Genomic DNA, 6,000 nt, shown 5'->3' with positions numbered 1-6,000 from the left:
GTAAGAATTAACTGTGAGTTTTGAGTCGGAGACAAGAAACATGACAGCCAAATTGTACATCCATCTGGTATGAGGCAGCGTTAGACCCTCGGAGATAAGTCGGCTAGTGACCAATGTATTGAATCGCGACGCAATTTCAGTGTTGCATCGTCATTAGGATGGTTTGAATGTCGCAATTAACTGTCAAATTTGAGTCGGATTCCCGAAACTTAACTCGCAGGGGAACGATCATGTGGTGACCCAGGCATGCTTGGTGATAAATCTGCTGGAAGACGATGTTCTGAAAACCATCGCATTATGTGTGTTCCTTCGTAATTGAGAGTGTGGGAGGAATAAAACTAACTGCCAGTTTTGCGTCGGATTTGTAAACTAGACTGACAAAACGCGACCATCCGGTGACCGAGGCACAAATAGACCATTGTAGATAGTTACGCTGGACATCGATGAACAGAATCGCGACGGTATTTGTGTGTTCCATCGTCAATACCAGGATCTGACGGTAAGAATTAACTGTGAGTTATGAGAGGGAGAAAACAAACTAGATTGCCAAATAGTACGTCCATCTGGTATGAGGCAGCGATAGACCCTCGGAGATAAGTCGGCTAGTGACCAATGTATTGAATCGCGACGCGATATCTGTGTTGCATCGGCATTAGGATGGTGGGAATGTCGCAATTAACTGTGAAATTTGCGTCGGAATCCCGAAACTTTGCTCGTAGGACAACGATCATGTGGTGACCTAGGCAGTAATAGATGCTTGGAGAAAAATCTGCTGGAACACGATGTTCTGAAAACCATCGCAGTATGTGTGTTCCATCGTCATTGAGAGGATGAGAGAACATAAATTAACTGTGAGTTTTGCGTCGGATTTGAAAAGCAGATAACAAAACGCGACCATCCGGTGACCGAGGCACCAATAGACCCTTGTAGATAGTTACGCTGGACATCGATCTTTTGAATCGCGACGCTATTTGTGTTTTCCATCGTCAATACCAGGATCTGACGGTAAGAATTAACTGTGAGTTATGAGAGGGTGAAAACAAACATGACTACCAAAGAGTACGTCCATCTGGTATGAGGCAGCGATAGACCCTCGGAGATAAGTCGGCTAGTGACCAATGTATTGAAACGTGACGCAATTTCTGTGTTGCATCGTCATTACTCTGGTGGGAAGGTCGCAATTAACTGTCAAATTTGCCTCGGATTTGAAAATTAGACTAACAAAGCGCGAACATCCGGTGACCGAGGCACCAATAGACCCTTTTAAATAGTTACGCTAGACATCGTTGTAATGAATCGCGACGCTATTTGTGTGTTCCATCGTCGATACCACGATCTGACGGTAAGAATTAACTATGAGTTTTGAGTCGGAGACAAGAAACATGACAGCCAAATTGTACATCCATCTGGTATGAGGCAGCGTTAGACCCTCGGAGATAAGTCGGCTACTGACCAATGTATTGAACCGCGACCCAATTTCAGTGTTGCATCGTCATTAGGATGGTGGGAATGTCGCAATTACCTGTCAAATTTGCGTCGGATTCCCGAAACTTTACTCGCAGGAGAACGATCATGTGGTGACCCAGGCATGCTTGGAAATAAATCTGTTGGAAGACGATGTTCTGAAAACCATCGCATTATGTGTGTTCCTTAGTAATTGAGAGTGTGGGAGGAATAAAACTAACTGCCAGTTTTGCGTCGGATTTGTAAACTAGACTGACAAAACGCGACCATCCGGTGACCGAGGCACAAATAGACCATTGTAGATAGTTACGCTGGACATCGATGAACAGAATCGCGACGGTATTTGTGTGTTCCATCGTCAATACCAGGATCTGACGGTAAGAATTAACTGTGAGTTATGAGAGGGAGAAAACAAACTTGATTGCCAAATAGTACGTCCATCTGGTATGCGGCAGCGATAGACCCTCGGAGATAAGTCGGATAGTGACCAATGTATTGAATCGCGACGCGATATCTGTGTTGCATCGGCATTAGAATGGTGGGAATGTCGCAATTAACTGTGAAATTTGCGTCGGAATCCCGAAACTTTACTCGTAGGACAACGATCATGTGGTGACCTAGGCAGTAATAGATGCTTGGAGAAAAATCTGCTGGAACACGATGTTCTGAAAACCATCGCAGTATGTGTGTTCCATCGTCATTGAGAGGATGAGAGAACATAAATTAACTGTGAGTTTTGCGTCGGATTTGAAAAGCACATAACAAAACGCGACCATCCGGTGACCTAGGCACCAATAGACCCTTGTAGATAGTTACGCTGGACATCGATCTTTTGAATCGCGACGCTATTTGTGTTTTCCATCGTCAATACCAGGATCTGACGGTAAGAATTAACTGTGAGTTATGAGAGGGAGAAAACAAACATGACTGCCAAAGAGTACGTCCATCTGGTATGAGGCAGCGATAGACCCTCGGAGATAAGTCGGCTAGTGACCAATGTATTGAAACGTGACGCAATTTCTGTGTTGCATCGTCATTACTCTGGTGGGAAGGTCGCAATTAACTGTCAAATTTGCCTCGGATTTGAAAATTAGACTAACAAAGCGCGAACATCCGGTGACCGAGGCACCAATAGACTCTTTTAAATAGTTACGCTAGACATCGTTGTAATGAATCGCGACGCTATTTGTGTGTTCCATCGTCGATACCAGGTTCTGACGGTAAGAATTAACTGTGAGTTTTGAGTCGGAGTCAAGCAACTTGACAGCCGAATTGTACATCCATCTGGTATGAGGCAGCGTTAGACCCTCGGAGATAAGTCGGCTAGTGACCAATGTATTGAATCGCGACGCAATTTCTGTGTTGCATCGTCATTAGGATGTTGGGAATGTCGCAATTAACTGTCAAATTTGCGTCGGATTCCGGAAACTTTACTCGTAGGACAACGATCTTGTGGTGACCCAGGCAGTAATAGATGCTTTTAGACAAATCTGCTGGAAGACGATGCTCTGAAAACCATCGCAGTATGTGCGTTATATCGTAATTGAGAGGATGAGAGAAGATAAAATTAACTGTCAATTTTGCGTCGCATTTGTAAACTAGACTGACAAAACGCGACCATCCTGTGACCGGGTCACCAATAGACCCTTGTAGATAGTTACGCTGGACATCAATGTATAGAATCGCGACGGTATTTGTGTGTTCCCTCGTCAATACCAGGATCTGACAGTAAGATTTAACTGTGAGTTATGAGAGGGAGAAAGCAAACTTGACTGCCAAACAGTACGTCCATCTGGTTATAAGGCAGCGATAGACCCTCGGAGATAAGTTACGCTACACATCGATGTAATGAATCGCGACGTTATTTGTGTGTTCCATCGTCGATACCACGATCTGACGGTAAGAATTAACTGTGAGTTTTGAGTCGGAGACAAGAAACATGACAGCCAAATAGTACATCCATCTGGTATGAGGCAGCGTTAGACCCTCGGAGATAAGTCGGCTAGTGACCAATGTATTGAATCGCGACGCAATTTCAGTGTTGCATCGTCATTAGGATGGTGGGAATGTCGCAATTAACTGTCAAATTTGAGTCGGATACCCGAAACTTTACTCGCAGGGGAACGATAATGTGGTGACCCAGGCATGCTTGGAGATAAATCTGCTGGAAGACGATGTTCTGAAAACCATCGCATTATGTGTGTTCCTTCGTAATTGAGAGTGTGGGAGGAATAAAACTAACTGCCAGTTTTGCGTCGGATTTGTAAACTAGACTGACAAAACGCGACCATCCGGTGACCGAGGCACAAATAGACCATTGTAGATAGTTACGCTGGACATCGATGAATAGAATCGCGACCGTATTTGTGTGTTCCATCGTCAATACCAGGATCTGACGGTAAGAATTAACTGTGAGTTATGAGAGGGCGAAAACAAACTTGACTGCCAAAGAGTACGTCCATCTGGTATGAGGCAGCGATAGACCCTCGGAGATAAGTCGGCTAGTGACCAATGTATTGAAACGCGACGCAATTTCTGTGTTGCATCGTCATTAGTCTGGTGGGAATGTCGCAATTAACTGTCAAATTTGCCTCGGATTTGAAAATTAGACTAACAAAGCGCGAACATCCGGTGACCGAGGCACCAATAGACCCTTCTAAATAGTTACGCTAGACATCGTTGTAATGAATCGCGACGCTATTTGTGTGTTCCATAGTCGATACCACTATCTGACGGTAAGAATAAACTGTGAGTTTTGAGTCGGAGACAAGAAACATGACAGCCAAATTGTACATCCATCTGGTATGAGGCAGCGTTAGACCCTCGGAGATAAGTCGGCTAGTGACCAATGTATTGAACCGCGACGCAATTTCAGTGTTGCATCGCCATTAGGATGGTGGGAATGTCGCAATTACCTGTCAAATTTGCGTCGGATTCCCGAAACTTTACTCGCAAAAGAACGATCATGTGGTGACCCAGGCATGCTTGGAGATAAATCTGCTGAAAGACGATGTTCTGAAAACCATCGCAGTATGTGTGTTCCATCGTCATTGAGAGGATGAGAGAACATAAATTAACTGTCAGTTTTGCGTCGGATTTGAAAACTAGATGAAAAAACGCGACCATCCGATGACCGAGGCACCAATAGACCCTTGTAGATAGTTACGCTGGACATCGATCTATTGAATCGCGACGCTATTTGTGTGTTCCATCGTCAATACCAGGATCTGACGGTAAGAATTAACTGTGAGTTATGAGAGGGAGAAAACAAACTTGACTGCCAATCAGTACGTCAATCTGGTATGAGGCAGCGATAGACCCTCGGAGATAAGTCGGCTAGTGACCAATGTATTGAAACGCGACGCAATTTCTGGGTTGCATCGTCATTAGTCTGGTGGGAATGTCGCAATTAACTGTCAAATTTGCCTCGGATTTGAAAATTAGACTAACAAAGCGCGAACATCCGGTGACCGAGGCACCAATAGACCCTTGTAAATAGTTACGCTAGACATCGATGTAATGAATCGCGACGCTACTTGTGTGTTCCATCGTCGATACCACGATCTGACGGTAAGAATTAACTGTGAGTTTTGAGTCGGAGACAAGAAACATGACAGCCAAATTGTACATCCATCTGGTATGAGGAAGCGTTAGACCCTCGGAGATAAGTCGGCTAGTGACCAATGTATTGAACCGCGACCCAATTTCAGTGTTGCATCGTCATTAGGATGGTGGGAATGTCGCAATTACCTGTCAAATTTGCGTCGGATTCCCGAAACCTTACTCGCAGGAGAACGATCATTTGGTGACCCAGGCATGCTTGGAGATAAATCTGCTGGAAGACGATGTTCTGAAAACCATCGCAGTATGTGTGTTCCATCGTAATTGAGAGTATGGGAGGAATAAAATTAACTGCCAATCTTGCGTCGGATTTGTATACTAGACTGACAAAACGCGATCATCCGGTGACCGAGGCACCAATAGACCCTTGTAGATAGTTACGCTGGACATCGATGTATAGAATCGCGGCGGTATTTGAGTGTTCCATCGTCAATACCAGGATCTGACGGTAAGAATTAACTGTGAGTTTTGAGTCGGAGACAAGAAACTTGACAGCCAAATTGTACATCCATCTGGTATGAGGCAGCGTTAGATCCTCGGAGATATGTCCGCTAGTGACCAATGTGTTGAATCGCGACGCAATTTCTGTGATGCATCGTCATTAGGATGGTGGGAATGTCGCAATTAACTGTCAAATTTGCGTCGGATTCCCAAAACTTTACTCGCAGGAGAACGATCATCTGGTGACCCAGGCATGCTTGGAGATAAATCTGCTGGTAGACGATGTTCTGAAAACCATCGCAGTATGTGTGTTCCATTGTCATTGAGACGATGAGAGAACATAAATCAACTGTGAGTTTTGCGTCGGATTTGAATACTAGAAGACAAAACGTGACTATCCGGAGACCGAGGCACCAATAGACCCTTGTAGATAGTTACGCTGGACATCGATATATTGAATCGCGACGCTATTTG

This window comes from Schistocerca gregaria, unplaced genomic scaffold (assembly GCF_023897955.1).
Source record: "Schistocerca gregaria isolate iqSchGreg1 unplaced genomic scaffold, iqSchGreg1.2 ptg000413l, whole genome shotgun sequence".
Classification (NCBI taxonomy): Eukaryota; Metazoa; Arthropoda; class Insecta; order Orthoptera; family Acrididae; genus Schistocerca; species Schistocerca gregaria.
Note: the sequence above shows the minus strand (reverse complement) of the source record.